We start from the raw sequence: 27,262 nt of genomic DNA, 5'->3' as shown, positions 1-27,262 counted from the left end.
TAACTAACTGCAAAAGAGCTGAAAACGAAAGAACAAACAGAAGCAAAAGACGCAAAGAACATGAGATGAACTGAAGAGAATACCAACAGATATTTGACCAGAGTGAGTAAATGAAGTCAGAGAGGCTGGAATAATGGCCCACAGAGCACTATAACTAAACACACACCCGTCATGATCTCACTGAAAATACTTAACGGAGCCACGGACTGAATCCAGCTGTCACGCCGTAATTACCACCTGCTGTGGAGCGACACGTGATCGGTGATCTGCGTGAAACAATACAGGTTACATTTGAAACATACACAGAACGATGAAGTGTCACGTCACGCTGCAGCCAGCAGGTGTCGCGGCACACTAACGCGTTGCCGGTCGGGGAGGTAACGGGAGAGGTGTGATGAACCTGGGATGTATATAGCCTCCCGCACAGCATCGGTAAAAGGGGAACACCTTGAGAGAGGCGCAGACGAGCCGCCGCGGAGCCGCCGGACACCGCAGCTGAGCGCGGGGGCCTCTGTGGCGCATGTGGACGGGCAAGCCAACGCACCGCAGGAATGTGTGCAGTTCAGAAGCAAACGCACATGCTCGGGTTTTTACTCTGTATGTGGTGCTCGATCGTTTTCAGGTCCTCGGGCAGTGTAGTAAAGACTACGGGGTCACTTTGCTGTGCCGCTGTCGGAAACCTATAATTGGAAACGAGCCAGTGACGCGCTGAAAATAACCAGGTTAGCACTTAGTACCGGTCCATTTTGGGGAGGGCCCAACACGAGGGCGCAGCACCATATATCAGCTCTTTCCAGCTGTTTGGGAATATCCTGCTCTAGAAAAGCTGCAGCACGGCGGCAGCAGCAGCGGCGCAAGCAGGGTGCCTTTTTCTCCCGCCCCCCATTCCAGAATGGATATTGGGTGAGTGGCTGGGTGCGCACGGGGGGATCTCTCGTTGGGAAACGCAAAAGCTGTCTCTCCCTCTCTCTCTCGTTTTTTTCTTGAAGGAAGGAAGGGAGGGAGGGCGGGAGGTGGGAGACTGGCACAAGGCTCGACACTGTTGCGTCTGCATGTTTTTTCTCTTTGGACAGACAGAAAAAAAGATGGACCAGGGGGACTGTCCGACTTATTCCATAAGACAGTTCCCGGCCCCCACCCCCCCCAAAAGGATAATCTTGCTCAATTTGGGATGCGTGCAACACCAAGTGATCACATATTACTTGGGCGGCGGTGGTGCTGGTGGTGGATGGACGGTGAAGTTCAACTTCGCATGCAGACGCGATCTCCTCCAGGCAGCCAGACAAACCCACCAGACAGTCGGCGCGTATTACGTGAAGAGGTCTCCATATGGGCTATGGGATGCGAACACCTGCCCGGTACACAGGTAACTACAATCCGACGGTGTCGCCTACTTCTTCGAACACCGACAGGCAGCAGATTAGAGGGTATGTATGAACAGGCGCAGATTAAATCTTCTCTTATTTGCTCTGAAAGTGAAATCGTGCAGTCGAGAGATATTTCGGTATGTAAACCTCTGGAGTTTCCTCCTCATGCAGTCCCCGGCGACGGGACTGATGATAGTGTGTCAGAGGCTGGGTCTTTGCGGGCAAGGTGAGTCCTCATTTCATTCAACTGGCCTACAAAGTCCCAGTTTCTGGCTCATGTGACCCCCCAAGTCATAGACAATACACCTCGGCTATGTATCTATTATTAAAGAAAAGAAAAAACCTTAGGGAACAGACAGCATTTTAAAGCAGAGGTAAACCCTTTGTGTTGCAAGCAGATACATAGCTTAAAGTTACCCAGAATAATTAGTGCAAATGTTATGGCGAAACTGAGGGAAAAAAATACACTAACATAACGTGACCATAAAGTCATTTAATGAAATCCCTACACGTATAAACTCCAGGCAAAATTACGCGAACATTAGTTAAATTTTAAAAGTTTATGGACAAGAAAATTACACGAATGTATTTTTAAAAAGTCGAAGCTGGTTAAGTAAAGAAAAAACCCATAAGAGTCATGTTATGTGAAAATAATCATTTGAATATATCTATAGATCAAACAGTGAACGTCACTGTTTAATTATTGGCGAAAAGGTGTTTGACTAGTCAAGCTTAAACTTTTTACATACAGCCCCGGAAAAGAAGAGTGCGTGTCAAGTGTACCCAGAAACCGAGAGCAGACGTTGTTTCCGATTTATACAATGAATAATTTGGAGTAAAAAACAAGACAAGAAACCCTCTGATATCCCCCCCACTGTTCTCATGTAGCTGTACAATTCGTGAGTAATTATTTTGAAAACAAATTACATTTCCCATCGTTTTTTCTTCCAAAATGGGCCAAATTAGTTTTTGTTTAACCCCCCCCTCAAAAGAAAAGAAAGTAGGTGTATAGCAACAGTCAAAGCACTAATAAATGCAGATGAGCACTCAAGTCAGAATTTACTGTTGAAACTTGAAGCTCAAGCTCTACATAAACGCATCTCAATAAAACAGGCAGAGCTGTCAAAAATCTTAAAGTGGCCTCCTCTATTATGTCGAACAAGTGTGTCAAATGGTGAAGAAGTTGTTTTGGAGGCCTGTTTCTATATCTGTCCTGACCCTAGCATGCCGTACATACCTCACTAATGAATTTAGCATCCTGACACTAGATGCTTTATGTAATTAATAGAGCCGAGGGCAGTGGTGGCATCTCTGTGCTGCAAGCGACACGTAGGTAAGACATTTGCTGAATAATGGGATTTTTTTTTTTTTAAAAAACAAGACCTCCATGATTATTAACACACACTTAAAAGTGTCCTGTAAATGGAGCAAACTCTGCTGACATCACAGTAGGTGGGATGTCGTTACGCTGATCTTTTTTGTCACTGTTATTTATTAAACTCTTAATACTTGAACCTGAGTTGTTTTGTAGGCTGCGTATAACAGATCAGTGGCGGGCCATTTGTGTTTACAAGCCTGCCATTACTCGTTGCGTCTATAATAAGTAGCTGTGGACTGAAGTTACTGGAAAGTTGACACCTTGCAAACCTCTGGGCGTTCTAATGAAATTCATTGTGGCATCCTAATGCTAATTGGCAGCGTTACATATAGAACTATTTCACGCTCTTATCAGATAGCTATAAAGTACATTTAAAATCCAATCGGGAGAACACATTAAATGTGTCTAGTCCACCTAAGATTCGCTGAGATGCGCTCAACTATCATCACAGATTCCCTCCAACGTAGCACACTACAGTGCAATGACACATCACAGAAAACAGATAAAACCACTCCAGCCAAGAGCTCTCCATATATGCTGCAGGAGAGTACAAGCCAGTGTGAGTATGAGAGCCGAGGGCCTAGTAAGGGAGGCTTGGTGGAACGAGCCTGGTTTGAATAAGCAGCATGGCTACGGAGAGCTCTGGGATAGTCACCAAGTGTGCTGATTAAAATTGTGATATTAAACAGTGCTGGCTGCTGCCGCCTGCCAAGCCTCTCTCAGTGGCATTTCACATTGTTTAAAAGGTCCAATCGGACTCATCTCACCACTTGCTGCACAGTGTTGCTTACATCTTTTTTTTTCTTTTTTTTTTCCACCACGGCTGTCTCATATTCTCTCCTTACCATTTGTTGGCAGGGTTGTAGACTTACTTTAAATAGACTTTTCCTACAATTCCCAGGTTGTTTTCTGCTCTGGGTCACTGGGTTCACTGCTCTCCGAACATAAGTCAGCGCGTGTGTATGTTATCGTGTGCATCATATAGAAAACTCTGTGTAAGGTGACGGCCTCGGATTGTGTTTATGCTTTCTGTGAAAGCTGAACTTGTAATGAACACAGGGAGGCCTCCTTCTCGGAAATTCTGCTCTGAACTCATTCAACTCCCTTTTAAAAACGTCACTGCAAATCCCAATAAAACTCTGCCATTATAAATATACAATTCATAAATACTGGAAAGCATGCTCAGTTTCGTGAAATATATGACCCAGCCCCTTTAAAAGGTCAAACTCCAGACACGGTGGTCACTTCAGGTTGTTTCATTTCTTTAGCCAGGGCTGAACAGATACCGGAGTCATGCACCAAATCGCATTTGAAAAAGCCAGCGAATGTACTAGTAGTTTGATCTCAAAAGTTTGGAATGAGACACAAAGATAGGGAGGGAGGGAGGGAGGGAGAGAGAAAGAAAAGGCAGCAAGAAAAGTGAGGGACTTTTAGGGGCAGCTGTGTTTTATTAACCCAGTCATAATGCCCCTAAAAATCCTTATTGCTCTTGCAATGGTCAACAAATCTCCTGTTGCAGCATGTAGAGGATCTTTGAACAGCTTCCCGTGAGCAACTCGTCACACTGCAGGGCCGAGGCGCAATTAAGTGCATGCCAACGGGTCACATTCAGAGATTTTTCACCTCAGTTCAAACAGCCATAGAAATCACAATATGTTTTGAAGTGCAGAACGCGTGAAATCAAGGATACCATCTGCAGTTGTGCAGTAACCTTTGTCAAAAGTTTCACTGCATGTCTGTGGATGCACAACTGTCTGAGAACTGCACAAGCAAAATCAAAAGCATCTATTTACTAACAAATCCAACGCTTCTCTTCGGCAGACTTGAATAATATTACCATTACAGTCGTGCCAGTCTTTATAGTTTAATATGCAGACGGGAAGTCGACGCTGGGTGTCCTTCTGTGTTTTGACATTGCATTGGAGTATCAGGGGACATACTGAGATATAGAGACTGAGCGGCAGGCAGGCAGGTAGTCTGACAAATACGTCAAGCTGACAAGCATGAAGCCATATCAAAAACAATTTCAGAATATGACGATGTACAGTACAGGCTGGTAGAAATACAGGCAGACAGATGGGAGTGTAAAGACAGGTAAACAATGAAGCATCTTGACAAGACAGCAGCTATGCAGAGAGACACAGAAAATGGCTACCAGGCAGACAGAAAAACAGAAAAGGACAGGCAAGAAGACACGCACTAATAGAGGCAAGCGGGCCGTGGAGGACATGGGATCCAGGCCTGGGTGTGGTGTGGTGGGCTGTCATGGCTGGAGAGTGGATGGTGTGGAGCTCTCGATGTTGGCGAGTGAGTCATCTGAGGGAGGCTATTCTGTTGAGTTTCCCTGTGGGACGGTCGCTGAAGGAAGAGACCTCTTCACGTCGAGAGAGAGAGACAGACAAGAGGATAGGGAGTGAGGGAAAGTGTGGACGATGACTCAGGGCCACGAACCACATGGTGATGGAGAGGGGAGGGAGGAATTACTCATCAGAGCATGTGGAATCTCATACGGCTATCACAGGACTGACAGTGTGCTTCCCTCATGGCTGCTGCTCAGCCGCCATCAGTCCCTGAGGCACCAGCTCAACACCAGGCAGCGTTTCTTTTACCAGCCGAGAACAGAGGGAAGGTGGGGGGGAATCCGGGTGAGCCTGAGGTCAAATTCACAAGGGATGAGCTTTTTAGATTCTGTCATCAAAGCCAGGTCCGTTCCACTTTGGTGTAATTTGACACGTCATAAGGCACAAATTATGATAAATGAATTATTTACCAAAGCTGAACCTACTCCAGTTGCGTTGAGTCACACAAATTTTCCCCAAATGTCTCAGCTCTCGAGTGACTGACGAGCGTATGTTGGAAATACTGCATCATTATCGACCAAAGGCATTTGAATTTCAGCAGTGGCCATAATGACCCTTCTGATAACCACGTTTTGTACTCTTAAAGGTCGTTCTGGGTATCCGAGAACACGTCTGCTTACAGAGCTTGCGTTTGACCTGACACGTCGGAGTAGCTACGGTAGAAACATTGTCGGAGACCAGACAGATTCGGGCGTAAAGTCTAGAATGAGAAGTATGATCGATGTTAAATATTGAGGTATTTTGAAACGGAAGATTTACTTCAGTAACTATCGGCTTGTAGTTGGGTTTTAGATTACAGCAAGTCAGTGCAGGCCTCTGCTCTTGCTCCAAATTAGGCAACACTGTCAAAATATTTTATCAAAGAAACTTTACAAAAGGAGAAGAACTGCTTTATGAATATGTATCGGTAGTGCACAGTGAACAGAGGGAGATGTTTTAAGTCTCGTTGCTTCTTTTCTTTCTGTCCAGCTCGGCTTACAAAAAAGTAGCTCTTTCATGGTTATGTGAACCCATCTTTACAGAGATAAATGTGCCACAACAGCAAGCCTGTGGACGACAGAGTTGTGCAGAGTGATGACGAGACAGAGAATAAATATAGGTAACAGGGGTAGCGGCGCAGCATGCACCGTGGCTTCTCTTCATCTGCCTGCGATTCAACAGCTTAAGTCCTCGGATATGAATGTTGGTGAACTGGGTGTTAACAGACGACTCCATGACGGAGGGGGGAGGGAGTCAGCAGAAAGTCTGAATGACTGTGAGCAAATGCACCCACATCTGTTTTATACATGCATATGTGATGCCTGCACCTGCCACACCAAACCGTTTGGTGTGCAAAAACTACGAGCAATTAATTTTTGCACACGCAGCAAATAGGCTGGCGATGAATATACGATAGTGGCATGACTCAACAGGTGAAATTGGCACACCCATAACACTAGCATAGGCCTCATCTTACCGGTGGTGGCACAGACCCAGATCTTTCTCTAACAGAGGTTGGCATTATAGGGCGTGGGCCGACAGCACTCCAACGCCAGAAGAACCACTCAAATCCAGAGCAAACACTGCAGACAAAAGGGAGACAGGGAGAAAAAACTGGAGCAGGCCTTCTCTTTGTAGATGCCTGCAGCACTGCCGTAGCCAGAGCTTGTGACACTGGCTATGGTTGGACTACACAGAGATTAATATAATCATCTATCACATATCTCTCACGGTCATTTCTTACTTGAAAGAGTAAAGCACACCTATTATGGTCTTTTCCAGCTTTAAATTTTTTATTCTTGAACTTCACTGAAGTACAGTACAGTACAGGAACAGTGTACACATAATTAATGTCATCTATGCTAAGCATTTTCCTCTAATAAACATAAAAATGTTCTTTTCTTAGAGGAACTGTTCAGCACTTTGTTAGAAAACCACCTAGAAGGGGACCTTTACTCATTTCTAAGTACATTTTTCTATGTGGGAGTCTGCTAGAGTAGCTTTGCAAGATTCACAGTTCAAAATAATCCTTATTTATGTTATACTGGGCCTCTGTGGAGCCTCTCCGTCACTCTGACTGAAATAAGCCATTTTAGTGCACTTCCCCGTTCTTTAAGCCAGATGTTCCGAAACTTTTTCTGGCACGCCCCATTTCAGAAGGCAAAAAATGTTCACACCCCACACTCAATCATTAACAGTGCAAAGAAGGATTCAAGCTGACTTTTACTTAAAGGTCAGGAGATTAACATAAGCAAACCCTTTATTTTCTCTAAAAATAACCCTTATTTTAACCCATATTTTTCACCTGGTTGTTTGAGTCCCACCTGCAGTGATTCAACACCCCACCATTTGAGAACCACTGCTTTAAGCCAGCTTTCTTCTGATTGGCTTCTGCTTGCAAACAAAAATTCTGAACAGAAGGTAAGTTTTTAGCTGCCTTTTAAAAGATACCCCAATGTTCACAGATTTCAGGCTCAGATGGAGAGATTGCTGGAGAGGGACCTGCTGGGGATGTATGGGTAAAAACTTCCACTGATGTACGCCAGTCCTTGTCCTTGCCAACTTAAGTGATTAAAAACAAGAGCAACCCAGAGATTTAACGCGAGCAACCAAAGTGAAAGCGGAGTCAGAAGTTACACAAACATTCCTGATAGAAAATTTGGCAAAAGTGGCAAGGCGAGCCGAGTTTCCATAACCGTAGGCACAAATCTCTTAGGCTACGTTCACACTGCAGGTCTTAATGCTCAATTCCGATTTCTTTTATCAAATCCGATTTTTTTGTCTGCTTGTTCACACTACAAATAAAATGTGACAGCAAACGCGCTCTAGTGTGAACGCTCAAAGCGGCCCGCATGCGCAAAAGAAGACATCACACACAGCACGCTCTGTTTAGACCCAGACCAACCAGTATTGTTTGACTGATGGCCCTTAATATAAAGACTTGTTTCAGACTTTCCATTTCCCAATTTTGCTTTAAGTTATAAAGTTATTTTGTTACTTACATATGGCCTAATAATTATCTCTACTGCTGTTTTAGAGAGGAGCGGTGCTTCAAAGGATAGTTGCAGATTTCTGTCAGAATCTGCAGATTATACAGTACAAATAAAATGTTCACATTTCTCCAACGTTGTCTTCCCAGCAGTTTCACTGACATCTACACTGGATGGCCAGGGCTGATAATTGGCGTCTGTCTTGTGTCAGTGACGTAAAAGATGGATTTAATGCGACATGACCGTTCAAACAGCAGTCGCTTTCTAAAACATCAGATATGTATCAGAATCAGAATCAGAATACTTTATTGATCCCTGGGGGAAATTATTTTTTGTTACAGTGCTCCATTTTAAACCAACATTAAGACAAGACAGACAATACACTAACTAAGAATAGTACAATATATACATATATATACATACATACATACATACATAAGTCACTCATAAATAAATAGTTGGAAAAGAAACATGTGTAGTTGTAGCAGTAACCAGTGTGTTAAGTGGATGCGTTGTACAGGGAGATGGCCACAGGCAGGATCAGGATTCAGACCCAGATCGGATTTGAAAATATCGGATTTGTGCTGTTCACACTGTCATACCATGATCGGATATGGGTCGCATAGGGTCAAAAAGTCGGATTTGATGCGCTTTCGCCTGCAGTGTGAACGTAGCCTTAAAGGCACAAACAGGAACTTCTGTTTTTTCTTCATTAAGTTGGCAAAAATTGTCAGCTAAACAACTTTTAATAGAATCTATTCGCATAAGTTTGATGTGCAACAGAAATATCTTGGAGCTTAAAATAGATATATAACTGAATGTCATCTGCATAGCCATGCTAAGAAATGTCCTTCTGAGTGCTCAAAATGTGTTAAAGAACGAACAGATATAAGAGAAACAGTAAGGGCCCTAAAAGAGAACGCCGATAGAGACCGACCAGTATCTCAGCCAATTGACAAATAACATGATTGTCATCAGTGTCAATGGCAGAGGTCAGAACAACATCAGCAAAACAGAACATTTCCCTGAACCACTTCGGATCGAGAGGTTGTTTGAGACTCTAAGAAGAGCTGTTTTGATGAGGTCTATGAAAGCCAGATTGAAATCTACCAAGATGCTTTTTTTGTCCAAACCACTTAGCTATGACATTCTCCAAAATGTTAGCAATAAAAGGTAATTTTAAGATTAGCCTGTAACTACTGAGAAGAGAGGCGACAAGCTGTTTTTCTGTTTTTAATGGGTGGATGATAGCGTTCTGGTCTTGATTAATGAAAGCAAACTGATAAGACTGAAAGACAGTTTTGAACAGAGATCTTTGTAAAATAACAGGTTGAGCTGGGGTAGGAACAGGCAGCGGAGATGCTGAAGAAAAAGTATTATTTCTCACACTACTCATTTTTTCTACAAAGAAAGTAAGAACATATTCACAATGTTCACTGGGAAAAATTGGGACAATGGGTTAAACACAAGTAAAAATGTCACTAATTGTGTAACACCCACCTCTGCTCTTTGAAACCAGGTTTTAAGACAGCACAAAAGTTTTGGTAGCGGACCCTTTTTGGATTCCATTGGTTGACTTGTGATGTTTGAGTGGGCTTCGCTTGCTTGCAGGTCTGCAGGCTGTGTAGGGGGAAGCAAAACGGGGAACACACTAGCCGAAATGCAATTTTGAACCTGTCATCTGCTGCCTGACAACAGTTTCTCTTTTTAAAAATGCATCTGCTTTCATGACCAGTGATTGGCACATCGAACAGGAACTCTTGGCCTGCTATCCGCTGGGTATACCGGAGGCCCCGAAACATCAGCTGTCCGCTAATCCAGTTTAAATCATTTGAATACTGTTCACTCTGAGACCCACACGAAATATCCCTCTGTGAATGTACATATAAAAAGTATTACAGTCACACATAAAATTGGCAGCTACTTTTAATGCATACCATGGAAATGTTTCATGGTTATGCTGGTACTACAGTGACCTCCTGTTGGCACCAATGATTGCTTTTTATTAGATGGAGCCACAAATGTTTCCCAGTGACTGAGTTACACATTATTACTGTCTCTACTAGCTAAGACATTCCTTACGTTTTGAGTGGTGGAAGTAAATCACTAGCTCGATTTATGAATAGCTTCTATGACTCAGTTCGCAGTGACTGAGTGATGTGAAAGATCCACTTATGAATTCCAGCATCGATAAATAAACTCTTGAAGAAATACATTTCAGTTGCCACTTTTTGAAGAGATCTGGAAACGGCATGCTGCAGTGGTAAATGAAACAAACAAACAAACAAAAAGCCTAGGCTTTGCTGCACACAGCAGTCAGATCATGCTGTAGGAAGACAGAAAGGTCAAAATAAACTCTGCACATGCCTCCCAGGTTTTAGCGATAAGAGAAATAAGAGAAGGAGGTGTGTCTTTTGTACACATAGCCATATGAGATCTTTAGACTTGCTGGATTATAACTGTAAACACAAATGTGGCACACAAATGCACCTGGCCATATTATTCCCTTCTGTTAGTCTTCTATAGGGTATGCGTAACTGCTTGCAGGTACTGAGCCATGACTTCAATCAGCAGCCATGCTTCATCGTCAGCTGTTTATTTTTGTCATTCTGTTTGAATATGCAAGTGCAGATACAGTGCCGATGTTTGTGTAGTATGCAGAGGAATGCAGTCCTCGTAGCTGAGAGGTGCTTTGCTGCCTGAGCTGAGTTCAAGTTCAGCCTCCTTTCCTTTTCTCTTGTCTTCTCTCTGTCTTACCCACCACAGTCCGGGGGCACATCAGGTTCCAGTTGTTTTCTGGCTATTCGGGGTCAGCGATGCACGTTGGCAGACCTCATTGGCAACTTTCTCGTTGCAGTGCAAAAATCTGTTGGAGACTGAACTCGGCTCAGCGTTTGTGTGCCCCGGTGTTGAGTAACAATGAGGTCCGCAGGGCGATTGGCAGATGTCTGTTTGGTGCTGCAGATACAGTCATGCCATTGTGTGGAGTCAGCAAGTAAAATGTGTGTGTTTGTGTGCATATGTGGATAAGGGGTGAAGAAAAGCGGCTGTTTGTTTTGGCAGGAAGATCATTTGCCAAAGAAGTGGCTCCGCAGCCAATTCTCACCAAACAAACCCGCAGCAGTGAGTGTTTTATCAGTCCAAGCACTTCAGCGGGCGAAATGAGAAGGTGGCCATTTTACTCCTCGCACTCTTTGCTGCTCTTCACAGCTAAGAGGGTTAATGGTGAGCTGCCGCTCGGCCACTTTTAGCGCGGTGTTCCATTAAATTCAAAAGCTTGCGATCCCTAAAACTTCCCTGTAACATTTGTTGTTAACAAGAGAATGAAATTAACAGTTCCAGCTAATCAGCAGCATGACAAAGCTTTATGGTTTCTCTGATCTTTTCTTCTACTTGCTATGACTCACTTGAAGCCCCATTGTCTGCTCCGAGCCAAGATCCTCCAGTCCAGAGGGCGTCGGTACCAAGCATGGCTCTGAGGATATTACAAAAAGGGAAAACCCATCTTCCCCCAAAACCTTCTTCCATTACAGAAAAGAGGTTTTCCGCTTCAATCGAAACTGTCAGTGGAAGTTTTTCAAGCCACTTGGAAAACATCAATTGCTGCTTTTTCAGTCTTTATGTTGGCAAAATCATCAGTCACAGGAGCAGCATGATCCTTTCGTAGTAGTTTTTCAGAAGAAAAGGCAGGTTGTGCATGTGTTTTTATGTCCTTTATGCTCTCTTTTGTTGTGTGCATGTATTGTTGAGCTGCACAGCTGACAGGTCTGTGAAATATCAGCACCTGCATTGTTTTTTCTCACAGTAATCTTTGTAACTGATGTGGACATGAATATGCCGCCTGTGTGTGGAGCACATCTTTTTAGTTTTAAACGACGAGCTGTTTCATGTTGGCGCAGGAGTAATAGGAGCCGCGGCGTGACAGCCAGGCCTGAGGCGACCCAGAAATGTGCCTTCTTGGAACTTCCTTCTCATTCCTTGGGCATAAGAACAGCGGTGCAGCGCAGGCTAGACTCCAAAACCAACAGTTTTGGAAATATCTGTTACATTTGCATCCCAAATATTCAGAAGAGCTTGCATGATGTTCTTATTTGGGTTGACAGGGTTTCATTTTTCATTCTTCGTGCCTCTTGTGTTTTCTTGTCATACTTGGCTGTTTTTGTGTTGACTTATCTCGTTGACACACAGGATGGGTAATTTTGGGCAGCGTAGATGTCTGACTGCAAACAACATGTACAACTTAGAGTCCGCGCAGGAATGGCGTAAACATGGTTTCCGATTGAGGCAAATTCCTGTGGTCATGTCGCCACTTTTAATGTTGACTTTTTTCTCCAATACACCTTCTTCTTCTTCTTCTTTCATCGCTATGTGGAAAAAACACTTAAAGAGAACCTATTATGCTCATTCCCAACACTTATTTTTATTCTTGGACTCTACTAGAGTAGCCCTGCATGATTCAGAGTTCAAAATAATCCCTTGTTTTAATACTGTTCAGGCTCTCAGTTCAACTAGTGGAATAAGCTATTTTAACTCCCTTTACGTTAACTTTCTGCTGATTGGTAGCCCCTCACAAGCAAAGGATTTGGACGGTGGTGGGGCTTCGGTGTTATTCATATGACCAGGACATCCACATTTATTCACATTATAAAGAGCCATGACTAGAAAATAACCTGCCTGAAACTGAGTGTTTGGAGCAGTCTGAAGCCCGAGCTCGTGGCTCATTGGCTCATCACTCTAACATATTATAATATTAAAGAAAAGAAGAGTGTCACACACCTCTTTAATTGCTCTCTTTTAAATTTAATGTTGTCTGCAAATGTCTTTGACAGAAAAGTCTAATATGTTTGAGTAAATTAAATCTTAAACAGTTAAACCACACATTTCCTTTTACTCTGAATTGCATCTCCTTGTGAGGGACCAAAAATCTGTGGGCATCCTCTTTGTGGGATAATGCCTAATACAAAAATGTGAAAGAAGCCATGCCTTCTCTGTTATAAGTTAATAAAAATTCCACCTACAAGCACCTCATATAAGTGATAAAAGACTAGTTTGTTAGTTTCAAAGGGCTAATGTGTGATTTCTTGGCAACCTCAAGTCTTCTTGTTATCGTCCAGTTTCTAACAAGGTATGAGTCTGACACAAAATACCTTTGTTTACCTAATCCTTTCTGTACAGCTGTAATTGATGGAGATAAAACGAGCTAATTACTGAGCTGACAGGCCGAGTCATATTAGCCACGTTCGCGTTTCCAATCTTTATGCAAAGAGACTTTAACCATTAGGGTGTGTGCCAGCAGGATCTGAAAGCCACTCAAATCTAGAGCAAACACTGCAAACAAAAGTGTCGAGGCGATCAAAAGCGGAGCAGGCATTTCTTGTGTGCCCCTCTTTAAAAGAAAATAAATAAATAAATAGAGAGAAGGAACCTTCTTGACCTGCTTTCAGCCAATCAGCCCTTGACAACAGGCTCAACCTGAGCAAACAGTGAGGAAAGTAATCAGCTTTCACATAACCCTGATAGTAACTATCTCCTCAGAGTTATACATCAGCTGGTATTGATTAATGTGATGATGTTGTTGCCGTCCAGCACCGTGGCGTAGAGATGACTGCACTGGTGTTTTCCAGCTTTTAAACTTTGCTTGTAACTTATGTGCATAAGTGCTTAATTAGCAGTTTTCCTCCTCAGTTAATAATTATATCTATAACATGTAAGAAAACTGCAAGGAAAATCATCACATTCTGGCATTTTAGAAAATGTGGCAGTATTTTCACATTTTTGCTTTCGAAATGACTGCAGAGATAATTGCATTAACACAGACAAGTCTGATTAATTTTCCGTCGATCTACTAACCGATCAATCACCTAATCATTTCATCCCTAAACTGAATTAAAACAAGTTGCGTCACAGCTCCTGGCTCCAGCTGCACGCTCACCCTACAGACACAGGAATGGTATCAATCTTCTCATCTAACTCTTGGCCAGAAAGAAAGTGCGCGTGCTTCTCAAAAATGCCGAGCTATTTCTTTGAAAGCTCAGGGTGCTCAAAACAAACCAGTTCATTCAAACACGCGTGCGCCAACGCATATAATGAATATAAATGGAGGACTTGAGAGATACAGTATATGCTCATCGCCAACAATTCTCAGTTTCCTTTTCCCACCACCTACATTTGGAAAGGTGTGTACGCCTGTATGGCTCCATTAAAAGGTATCGGTTTTAATCATACTTAAAAGTGATTACGTGGAGCTACAGCACAGTGAGCCTGTTCTTATTTGGAAATATTGACACAACAATGAATCACAGACTCATATCCTCTCAGTTTTCTCACGTCTGCTGACATTTCAAACTGTGCGAATAATTGCCAAATTGTCTCGGGCTGTATTAAGCCAGGGGAGGATACAAATGCCTTTAAGCAACATCAGCTGAGGAGATGTAGAGGCAACGCTGCTTATCTTACCAACAAAGCCTTAGAAACAGTTACACTTGTTTCATAAATCAACTTGTTAAAAAGCACATGCACATAAGAGAATAAGCACTCCCATTTTCCTAAAAGCTGGATGGTGGTGGAAGGGGGTGGGTCAGGAGGTGATGGAGTTTGTAAGATAAACTTGGCTAAACTTTGTCAGTGTACGAAATTCCCCTCATCAGACCCCAGCCTGCCATCCTCCCCTCTCTACCCATCCGTATCCAACAGTGTGCAAAGCTAACAAAGCCAGTATTTAAAAAGCTATTAAAGAACTACACAACTTCTTTCATCATTTAAAATGTCAAAAGCTTGAATAAGCATCCCGTTTATACAATGAGCAATCCCTCCAGGAATAATTCTCAGAATTTCAGCCACTCTTCACATCATTTGTGCGAGTTTGCAGTTTTGCCTGCAGGGTGCTTGTAGATTTTATCAGCTACTGCATCTCAAATACAAATAATCCAATTCAGAATCACCGCTATAAGCTGAGCTCAAACTAAAATGGAAGGTAAGTTCATGCCTAAGGGTCTTGCGGTCTGTTGGATTTTGGAAATCTAAGTCATGCGTCAACTCCAGCAAACACTACCATTTAAATGTTTAGATTATATGTAACTTTTAATTTAAACGGGGACCTATTTAGGAGACTTCCTCGCTTTCTATCAGATATATGCACTCACGAGACACTTCATTAGTTATTCTTTGCTAGTAGTTGGTTGGAACCCCTTTTGCCTTCAGAACTGCTTTCATTCGCTACAAATTCAAAAAGCTGCTGGAAACATTCCTCAGAGATTTTAGTTCATATTGACTTGATAGAATCACACACTTGCTGCAGATTTGTTGACTGTACATCCGAGAGGTGCACTGTTGGATAGAGATCTGGTGATTGTGGAGGCAATTTGAGGATAGGGAACTCATTTAAAGAAATAGCCTGAGATGATTTGAGCTTTGTGATGTGGTGTGTTATCCTCCTGGAAGCAGCCAGAAGAAGACGGGTACACTATGGTCAGCAACAGTACTCAGACTGTGGTGTTTAAAAAATGCTCAGCTGGTACTTGAGGGGCCCAAAATATGAAAATGTCTGCCACACTGATACACCACCACCACGAGGCTGAACTGTTGATACGAGGCAGGATGAATCCATGCTTTCATGTTGTTTGCACCAAATACTGACCTCACCTTTCAAATAAAGACACATCAGACCAGGCAACATTTTTCCAATTTTCCATTGTCCAATTGTGGTGAGCCTGTGCAAACTCTAACCCAAGTTTTCTGTTCTAAGCTGACAGCTAAGCAGTGAAAAAGGTATCATGACTCCTACTTGACCAAGCATAATGTTATTGGCTTGTATTTTTCTAAGGTGGTATAATGAAACATATTACACCGTATTTTGCTAGCACACTGACCGAGATTCAGTGATCAGGGACAATGACTTTATTGCTTTCCATCGCCACAACTGACAGAACCAATATCATCTTTCTGTTGGCTCACTTGTGTGTGTGTGCGCGCTCCAAAATGTTGTGTGTTACATTCATAAAACTACAAGAGAGAATGCAAAAAAACCCAAACAAAAACTGGGCATACTGCAGTCTTTTTGACAGGATGCTGTCTGACGTCCAAAATATTGTGACGTCTGCCTGGGTTTCTATTATTCAGCTGACATAATGTTGTCTGATTGTGTCAGAAACACCAGCTGTAATATTTTAATAGTATTTATACTCTTCTCCCTGCTGTAGTTTTTGTTAAATCACTGTAAAATAACAAGAACTAAAAGGTCAGACTTTGCACAACTTTCAAGTGATCTTGACAGGATCCTTGTGGGACTAAATACGGCATGTGGGAAAATCACAGTCTTGATCATTTTCTTAAAATCTGGTAAAGCTTAAATCTTCATTGTGTTTTCAGTTTCCTTCTGAGGTTCTCTCGTCAGTCTTGTCATATAGTTAGATTAGTAATGAAGCTTTGGGCATTCTTTGTTGGCAAAATAGCAGCTCTTAAAGAGCAGGCCACATTTCCAGTGTTGATACTGTTTCACAGAGTTATGATCTCAGATCACACACATGAGAACGTATATTAGTCTTTTGCTCATGGACATTTTCATACTAAGCCACACACAGACACAGTGTCTTCAGAAATGCTGATATAGTTAATTTTGACAGGTAATGCACAATGATCCCTGAAAAATCCTAACTAAAACAGTCATTCATTAAGGTTTTGGAATTGTGACTCGGTCGTATGGCAGTTTTTCCACCCAGTCTCATGCTGGAGGGAATTAGGTAGGTAAACATTAAAATTTGGAAGTTGGCTCTAAAACTAGAAGCCAAGAATTGTTTACTCTATTACATTAGGAGGACTCATTTGGGAAGACTTTGCTAGGGAAACGCAACTCCCCTGCAGATATTATACCTTTAGTGTCATTTTGACAAACATTTCAGTCGTAGTTTGGTGAAAAGCGGTGGGACCTGCATTAAAAACCTCTACCTGGCCGTCACCAAATTTTGTTCTTTTCTAACAGCTGCCACGGCATTGAATTCGGGCTAAGACAGACATGTTGTGTGTTAGGCATCAAGATAATTAACTGGTCACAGTCAGGTTTTCCTGGAAATTGACTGTATTAGTGAGTCTATTCTCTTATTCTCGCCTTTTCCCTTTAATTTTTTCCCCCCGCTTGGCAACTGTCACACAGAAAGCTTTGAAGTGGGTGTAAATAAGAAGACATGCATGCTTAATGAGCACGAGTAAAAATGGCTTAATACTTGTTTTCGCGATGTAGCTCTGCTTACCGAACTGAACGTCGAGGCAGCGTGACTGCTTAATTAAGCTGCCTGTTAACACAAAGAGGCCAACAGTGACATTTGCTGTGGTGACGGTCACATCATATCTGATTAACTTCAAGTTGTCGTTTGAAAGAGTCCCAAACATCTGCAACTAAACGCTTATTTTCACCTCCCGATCTCACTTGTAAAACTAAATATCCTACTGTGACTTGCCGAGCAGATGTAATGAGCCGAGATCAAATACTGAAAGTCATTCACAGACGCTGATATGTGAAAGGGCCAGAGAGTGAAAAGGAGAAAGGAAAAAAACAAGAAGTGAGGAATGGTCTTCTGCTTTCAGATTTACAGCCGCGGGGTCACCAGTAGAGTCGGAGCTGGAGCAGAGTGGTGCAGAACTCGCCTCCTCCTCCTTCCCTGCCTCCCTCCCTCCTGGCCTCCTTAGCCTCCTATGCTCACACCCAATTTTTTGGCTCTTTGTTACTGTATATAGGTCACACTGTGATCGTGTGTATATACAGGTGAATTTATTCTCCTTCCCAGCAAGCATATGGAAAGAGGTACTCAAAACATTTCCTAGAAGTAACTGAACAGAAGAACAATGCTGCATTTGAAGCAAAGGTCATGCCTTCGTGTGTTTTAGAGGAGAACTCATTCTGAACAGATCCTCACTGTAAAAAATCAAAATAATGCATTCATTGTGTCATGTATAGATTTTTATTTGAGTGTTTACGTTAAAGTAAAACGTGTTTTATGAGCTACTTTTATGGTTTTTTTATGTAAAACTCTTTACTTTAACTTCTTGCCACACACCTACAGCACTAGGAACATTTCTAGAATTCTAACGACATCTGTGTGCATGTATGCATGCGAGTGTCAACTCGGCTAAGCTCAGCTATGTTGTCATCATTTAAAGAATTTATACAGTACATTTAAGGAATCATCCCAAGCGGTGCATGTCTTTTATTTGCAGAGAAGGAGCGACGGTTATAAAGCAATATTACATTTTTTCCATGTCTTTGTTCTTGGCACAACAAACAGCAACGCTGCAGTGAGTCAATTTTATCATCGCAAATATGTGATAAGAATAATATGAGGAATAGCGCTTATTTTTTTAAATAGATTAAACAGGACAGTTTTCCATCGCTTCTCACAGCCTCTGTAACAAAATGTAATGCTTGAGCGTGCGTGTGAATAAAAGTGCATTTGCCCCCACTAGCTTACCTGAGCTCCCCGTGAAAAGCGAACACAATCTCAGCCTGAGCAGAAAGGCAGGATGTTTTTGATGAAGCAGTGGGCTTAATTTAGGCCCAGGCATTCTCAGTATCTGTCACCTAACTCCCAGTGATCTCAACACACAGTGTAGTTGTGCGCATGTGTGTGTGTGTCGGTTTATGTTTATCCACAGAGGCAGGCTATAAATTCAAGAAATGTACACCGACATTCGGCCCCCCTATAAACTGTAATACCTCCCAAATATAAAGACAACGTCATACCCATTCCCCGTTTTATTTTGCTAGTAATAATGGAGCAAATAAAAACCGCAGCTTTACAACAGACACTACTATGATAGTGTCTCTCTGATAGGATTTTATTATGAATTATTAATACTGGCTATTAAAAAATAATCCCATTAACTCTGCCAAATGCCCCAAAATCTTGATTTCTTCTTCTAAAGAAGCTGGCTTGGTTATAGCTCCTGCTTGGCCATTAAGTAACCAAACAGGCGTAGGCATTGCCAGCAAACCAGCAAAAGCAAAAAGCGAGTGCCAGCAACCTCTGCCAAAGACTTCAGCTTGCACCCAGTGTTCTTCTCTTACTGGTACACAGAGAAATGATCTGCCTACTTCTTCGAATTGTACATTTTTCTATCCCTGTATGGATTTTTTTAAAAATTAAAAAATATTTTAAGAATGAAAACCTTTTGTTGCAAGCAGAAAGATTTAAGAGAAATTATGTAGATTCTTGTTTTTTTGAGCATGTACGTTTGCTGATATGGGCACGTGGATTTGCTCCTTCTTGGCCATTAAGTAACCAAGCAGGCGTAGGCATTGTCAGCAAACCAGCAAAACTAAAAGCCGAGCTCCTACAAACTGTCAGTGACTTTGTTTTGCACAGAGTGTTCTTCTCTTTGCTGGTACATAAATAAATTTTCTACCCTTTGAGTTTAAGACATTTTCCAGTCTGCATGGAAAATGTTCTTATTCATAATACTGACAAGCCTCTGTTTTTAAGCAGCTGCATAACGTAATTATATGGATCTCCATTTTCTAGCTCTCTCTCCATCGTTGCTGGATGAGCATGTACATTTTTGAAAATCACAAAAGAGGACCTTGCGACGTCTGACCTCGAGCTTGGCGTCACTTTAATGCGGCATTAAACGAACGTGCTCCATCTCGTCAAACGACTGCACGGAGAGCTAGGAGGAGATCTCTGTGGTCGTCATGCACCCATAACGAATGGAAAGACAAGAAGACCACACAGCAGCATGGTCAGATCAGGTTGTCAGAGACCATATATAAAATCTGGGTCAGGGTCCAGGCCGTAACCTCGCTCTCACTATGGCTCCGCTCTCGCTTCTCTGTACCCGATTCCACCTTCGTCCCACGACTCTATCTTTGTGTTTTCTCCCTCTTTTAGTTGAATCGCTTCACCCACTTTCCACATCCACGTCTTTATGCATTTCATTCCCTGTCTCAACCTACTCGGCCCGAGCAATCCAGGCAGGCAGGCTGTTTGTGCTGAGCTACATGGCATCTTTAGATTATATTAAATTTATTGTGAATTCATGGCAATGAACGATGCATTTAAATACAATAATGGCAAAAATCTAAATTTGTGAATTGTTGAGATAATAGTGAAACTATATTATATTATATTATATTATATATGTATAATGCTGCATTTTTTTCTAGAAATACCAGGGCCAGAAGACAGCATGTCATTTTTAGATGTCAACTAGGGAACTGGCTTAGTACCTCTCCTCTTTCTTTCCTTTTTTTTGGGACATTTTTGATTATAACATCTGAAAGAAAAACCACAATGGTCCCTTTGTTGGAGATGAAAGTGTTTCCAGTGTTTTTAACTCTTAATGATTTCTCTGTGTTGTTTGCTTTTAGGAAGTGAAGAAGCATTTGAACCAGAAAACGGATAATTACATCAAACGTATTTATTTATTGTAAAGTAGAACAAAAGAATGAAAAAATTTTTTTTTACTTGTTATTTGCTGTTTTACCCACACACGAGTTATGTTCTGAAACCACTTTTAGTACTTTGAAAAAGATACTTGAGAACAGCACCCATATTTTAAAGACATACTCTGTATTCTGAGATAAGCCTCGTGACCTTTGATATGTGATTGATGTGTTTGGACTTGTTTTGTTTACCGTAGCACACAGAAATTATACTTTGCTGCCTAGCAGGCATTTTCATCTAAGAGCTACGTGAGTTCCTCTTCATATTGCTACTGGGTCCAGTTTCTGTTTATCGGGGAACATTTCCTCACATAAATCACCCGCTCTTTAAAAATAAATCCCAAAAAACATACCTTTTCTTCTATTTTGACTGTATGTGCATTAAACACATGGGATATAAATTTTAAAAATATACATTTTTGACTTTGTCTAATACATATTTTACAGAGCTAAGCTGGCTGCTAACCCTTGTTTTATAATACTGCTACTTAAACTAAATATATCAATTTCAGAATTAAGTATAGCAACTTTTAAGTCAATTCCTTGTCAGATATTATTATTACCGTAATCTTTTAATTTGTTTTGTGTACTTTTAGAAAGTTGAATAGAAAGAGCCAGAGATAAAAATTTAAGAGGTGCCACATAGTTGCCTATTCTCTAAGGCAGACCTGGCAGGCCTGCAGCAGCTCTAACAGTGGCCTTGCTGCCATTAATAATGGGAAAATGGCAAACACTGTACAAATCAACTGGCATGAATCTCTGTGCTTCTCTACAGCACAGTCTCTCTGAACCTATTGTGGAGCTAACATGGCTGCCAGCAATAAGACATGATGACATTTATCCTGCTTTCTTGCTGGAGGCCTCCCAGTAAGGAGTTCTTGTGAACACATCTTCCGAGTGACATGGAGACGGGCCTGCAGCCACCAGCGGAGCTGAGCCGCTTTAGAGCCCTGCTGAGACCTGCCAGGCCCACAGCTTTCCCTGCCAGGGGCCTCGCTCGAAGTCAAAGTGAGTTACAACCCATGCTCTTGACACATGCATGCTAATGCAGAAGCAAGCACCCACTATGTAGGCATGCAGGCGCACGCACAGGTGGAATACATAGAGGAATATATGTGTGCAACCATAAACCAGTACAGAGGCAAAGAAATAACACTGTACGTGCAAATATATGCACACTCATACATAATGATACCCCTCTAAAAGAGATTGTAGCTCCACTGGACCACTAGATAGACTACATTTACATACAATCACACACAATCATAAATTTGGTATTTGCAGCCTAAATAAATGATATCCCTGCTTCTACCCATGCAGTAAAGTGAGCATGTCGTCCAACAGGGGCTCTATCTGTCAGGGGTAGTTTGAGATCAAGGTCCAGCAGCTGCTGGATCAGCTGGATTGATCTGTCTGGGTAAACATGAGGACTGAAAAAGAGCATGTTTGTGATTAAAGGCTTAACAGGAAGTGCGTGTGACAGTGAGAGAGAGGGAGCTTCAGTATGCTGTTTATACCCTGTACAAAAGAGAGCACTGTGTATTACCTCCATATATATGTGTGTGTGTGTTATATTGTGCTTATATCCAGCTCCATTTTTAAAAAATGTTTGGATACTGCTGGAGTCAATTTATAGCAACATCATCCTTATATTATACTGGACATTACTGGTGCAGCCCCTTAGTTCATCCTCCTTTCTTCTGATTGGCTGCCCCTCGTTAATAGAAGTCAGTGGGCGGGCGTTCTGTGCTCACAAGCGTGTACTATGTACCATTAACTGGATTGCTGCCCCTGACTGAGCCTGGTTCTGACAGAGGTTTGTTCCTGTTAAATGGGAGTTTTTCCTTCCCACTGTTGCCAAGTGCTTGTTCAGTTTAATGTTTGAATATTGGGATTTTCTCTGTTTTCTGGCCTTTACTTTACAATACATCGTGCTTCGAGGCGACGTATGTAATTTGGCAAGTTAATTCACACAACTGAAGTGAATTAAGAAAACCTCTCAAGCCACTGTAACACATTTTTGACAGAAAATCAGGAAAATCATATTGGGGCTGGTTAATGTTTTTCATCGTGACTCACCTAAAAAGAGACAGTCTTCCAGGAAATGGTTACCAAAAATATTTTCCTAACCATAATCACGCAGTTTTGGTGCCTAAACATAACAAAACTGCAAAAGTGAAATTAAAAAACAACTTAAAGTTGTGACTCAACCTTTTCTGAGTTGTCACCAGATATCCAAAATTATACTGCGAATTACTGGAGACATCATCAACCCCCCCCCTGAGCAAATGAAGGAGAATTTACTTAAATGTGGTTGTAGCCACCTTAATTATCTTGCAAAGTGCCCTTAGATACAGAATAAATGTGTCAGTCCCTCTGCTCATTACAGCCAAAAGACCCTATTAAGCTCTCACATGAGGGCTGACCAACAGTTTCATGCTGGCTATATATGAATGTATCTCACAGCGATAATATATCGCGAGTGCATGTGTAGCTATATGGTTTGTGTCTAATCCCAGGAATGTTGATGTGGTCCAGAGTTTAATAAATGGAGGCGTGGGTGTGGAGTAAGAGTCCCCTGGAGCAGAGTTAAGGTCTTAATGTACTAAAAAGCCTTGACCCAGACCATATACACCCACTCACAGGGACACAGCACCTTCTCTCCAGTCCAGCACATTCTTTCATACTTTGGCTACGCAGCAAAGAAATATGCACTTAGACATACACGGAGATATGCAAGCACAACATGGACGATATGACCTTAAACAACAAACATGCGCAAAATGTACCGAGTGGCTCAAACACACACACACACACACACACACACACACACACACACACACACACACACACACACACACACACACACAAACACATCCTTGTTGACTTGTGTTGGTCATCATTCAATGAGGAGCACATGACTTAAATCGGGTGTGGTGCATGACATCTTATCGAACAAAAGCGTCCCACAGAGAGAGCTGATGGGGGAGACGATCCCTCCCCGCTTGTCCTGTCTGTTGGGAGTCATGAGGTCTCCATCTCGTTTGCCACGCTGTGTCTCGTGGTTCAAAGTCCATAAAATGTTCAAGTTAAAAAAAAAAAAAAAAATCCCCTGCTTTTAAAACTTTCAGCTGCGGTGCTGTGTTGTCAATAAATCAGCTGCTTTCCCTGAGGATAGCAACGTTATCTCCGGGAGGGAGAGGAAGTGCAAAACACTGCACGTTTTTTCAAGAATGAAGCCTTTGAATTTCTTGTTATGTCCTATAAATGTCTCACCTTGAGGGTCTGATGTCTCGCAGTGAGAATGGAGGGCTTATATTCTACACATTCAACCCGTCGCTTCTACATGCTTCTGCAGTCATGCAGAAATAAACTCAAGTATGTTTATCACAGAAGCTTTATTGTGTTTTGTCTCATTTAAGTGTCTTGCTGATAAACTTGTCATTTAACTGTCAAAATCATGACGGCTACCTCCATGTCAGATCTTACAGGGAATATTTCTTCATTTTCTCAAATGCATTGTAGCTCTGAACTTTTCTAACATTAACCAGCGGAGCTGAATATTAGAATGTAAATATCTATATCAGTTGGACCAGACATTACCCAGGCAGCCTCCTTGTAGAAAGTAAAGTCCAAATGAGCACATGTGTGAAAGGTTCAGGTAATTCACAGAGTGAGTTTGCATCACGTCCCGCCTCCTGCGCAGACTATCCAGTCGCCACTCTTTGCCCAAACCTAAACTGCACAATGCATTTCAAGTGTCACTATGCATCTATCACATGTGAGAAAAGCCAACTCTGGACAATGTGCAGACCTGATTCTCTCAACATTACCTGGAATTTATGTGTAAAACTTGCTATAGTCTCATCCACCAAAGTTGCACGTCACCATTGAGTCACCAGCTTCAGTGATAAGATTGTTTATCAGAACAAATCTTTGCAACTGTTGCAACTGTTTTGGAGTCCTGTAAGTCCTGTTAATACAGGAGAAATAATGCGCGTTGCAATTGCTCAAGTGCTTCTGTGAGAGTTAAAATGGCTAAAAAATAAATAAATCAGAACTCCACAATGACAAGAGAAGTGAAAAGAGGATTCTCAAGCTTACTCCTGAACATTCCCCTTCTCTTTCTACCTAGCTGGAAAAAGCTTGAAAAGTGTGAGCAAACTGGTGAAATCAAGCTGAGCAGGAAGGGGTAAACAGGACATTTGTGTGCATGTGTCTGTATAATCCCATCACAAGATAGTGTCGTCGAGAGCCATTGCCCCGAGGCAGCTGGCCATAGTCCATCAAGGGAACTTTAAATTAGAGTAATGCTCACTAACACAAGGTTAGACAGTTCATCTGCTGGAGAGATATGAAAAGGGGGGATTGTCTGGTGCTGTGCTGATGGCCCAGAGAAAATAGAGTGAAGAAGTTTTGAATCCCAGGCCTATACGTGGACATGGCTATTTGTAGATTGAACTGAGGCAGATGCAGACAGGGTTGGAGAGACTGAGTCCTTTGATAATCGATAATGGCCTTGACAAATGTAAGACAATGCAATATAAAAAAAAGTGAAATAAAATAAAGTTTGTCAAATGATTTGTTCCTGGTTGAGTAAAATGCTGAATAAAGTTTGTTTAAAACTAAAACTGTCTTCTTGTCCTTGTGCACAGAATATTTACTGTATAACGTTTAATTTAAATGATCAACAGTGTTTGAACTTTTTTGTCCTCCAATCTTTAAAACAAGCCCACAAATGTATCAAATGTCCCGACGCAGCTGGGCACAGTTGCTTTTGGCAAACGATGCCCAAACAGGAGTGAACAGTGTGTTGCTTACGGACTACTTAAACCTGTGGAATAATACGAATTTGGTGCTCTGACACTGTACATGTGGGACCAATTAAAGATAAACTACAGTGAACTGCACTGAACATCGTCAACCTTACAAGTATAAAAATGCAAAAGGCGCATCTGAGGGAACACGTGTGCATTTTCACGTGCTGAATCCTTCCAATAAAGTTCAGATGCGTACAAGTATGATTCATTTGGCTGCTTCAAGTTCTCCATTTAAAAAAAATGGTTACAAAATATTGTCGTTTCCGTTTACGATGAGTAATCTGCTACGATTGAAAGTGCTGAAGAACTCGTGAATGGTTTACAGCATAAAACACATGAGCTTATTTAAAGCAGGAAGCTTATCCAAGAAAGCTTGCTATCAGGCTTCAACTGCTATGTAAAACTGGGTAGTTAGGCCTCCGTTGTCTATGCAAAGTGACAGCTAAAAAAACAGTCCCCTGAGCTCTGCGGGGAGAAGAGACGTGTAAATGATCTAAGTAATCTTGTTTAGATCAGCTTTTCTGAAGATATAACTGACAAGCGCACACAAACAGGAAAAATGAGTCAGACATTCCTTGCATATGAAATGCACTCCTCTCACAAATGTTATGATAAGCTATGGTAAATGCTGCTCTTTGCTGCACTTTCACTTTACAAAAAAAAGTTCTCCTTTTTATTCTGAGAAAGAGGAATGACACAAATGCTGCAGCCGGAGATGTTCTAAAATATACCCTCTTTAACTGCAGCACTATACAGTACCTTATCTGGTATGTGTTGATATCACTATTAGTCATGTGTAAAGAATCTGTGAGTGTTTGTGAGAGTTTTGTTTCCCTAGGCAAAGTTTGGCAAACCACAAAATTCCTTTAAATCTCCCCCAACTCCACCAAATTATTAACAGCTCCAAACACAGCATATTTAAAAATGCTTTGAAATTCGAGCTTGAATAAAAGAATGAGCTCGGAAATACAAGCAGAGCGTTGGCAGGATGAATTATCATTCTGATTTTGCAGAATTTTAATAAATTCTCTCTATATTTTTATTACAGCTAATATTTTTGAGCAATAATTCACTCTCATTTGTTTAATCTTCTCATGAGCTCTCATGCCTGAACTGAGCTTTGGGAAAACACCTATCTAATGAGTTCATAGGCAAAAGTGAGGAGGGAAAAAAGCCCTTTTTACCTGCCAGTGATCCAGCACATCATATTTAAAACAAAGCAAAACAAAACAAAAACTTTAAGTGTGGGAGGCCAGTGATGTGCCCCACCCAAGTAACTACCCTTTCATAGAGTCAATGAGCCCAGCCCTGAAGCTGCATCTCCAGACTTACCAATAATTCCTAACGGCCTGACCCAGAAGCTGCATCAGGAGGCCCCGTCGCACAGCCTGTGATCCACACCCCAGAGCTGCACTGGAGGAACAGCTCACACAGCCCAGTGGGACCAGTCTTGGATGTGCAAACATGCAGGAACGCCTTATCTGTGCTGTTTTCTGACAGATACTGAACAGATACAAAGACGGCTGCAGAAAAAAAAAAAAAGAAAAACAGCAAAAGCGCACCTACAGACTTTTAATATTGTTCTTCAATTCCTATATTAAAAAAACAAATAAATAAAAAATAAACGTTACCAGTTACTAAACACAGTTACAGGGCTAAAATGTCTGCAGCAACTTGTGTGTTTATCATCGGTAAATACACACAGCTGTTAGAGTCCAGTGAACAATGCTGGCAGCTACACACCTCCAGCACAAGGGACACATTAAGAGAAATAGTAGGAGGAACTGGCCCATACTTTGTGTGTGTGAGGGAGTGTTTAATGTATAATGTCCTCACCATGAGAGTAGGATGAAAATCTTATTGCAGGCGAATGGATTGCAAAATGTTAGTGTGAAGTGGAACAGGATCTATTTAAAGCCATGTAAGTAAATACACGCT

The 27,262-nt window shown here is 41.8% G+C and overlaps 1 long non-coding RNA gene across 3 annotated transcripts in view; it reads left to right on the top strand.

Moving 5' to 3' along the window:
* The first annotated feature begins 454 nt into the window (after positions 1-454).
* The window catches only part of LOC101486661 (uncharacterized), a 38,800-nt gene continuing 11,992 nt past the window's right edge, over positions 455-27,262 (top strand). For 2 of the 3 annotated variants that reach the window (XR_013098985.1, XR_013098983.1), the window contains exon 1: positions 1,604-27,245. This is a non-coding gene — a long non-coding RNA (uncharacterized LOC101486661). Of the gene's footprint in view, positions 1,428-1,603; positions 27,246-27,262 lie in introns of those variants that run through there. The other variant, XR_013098984.1, reaches the window with a different exon arrangement.

Source organism: Maylandia zebra, linkage group LG6 (assembly GCF_041146795.1).
Source record: "Maylandia zebra isolate NMK-2024a linkage group LG6, Mzebra_GT3a, whole genome shotgun sequence".
Taxonomy (NCBI): Eukaryota; Metazoa; Chordata; class Actinopteri; order Cichliformes; family Cichlidae; genus Maylandia; species Maylandia zebra.
The sequence above is the reverse complement of the archived record's forward strand: the minus strand, read 5'-3'. Positions and strand labels throughout refer to the sequence as shown.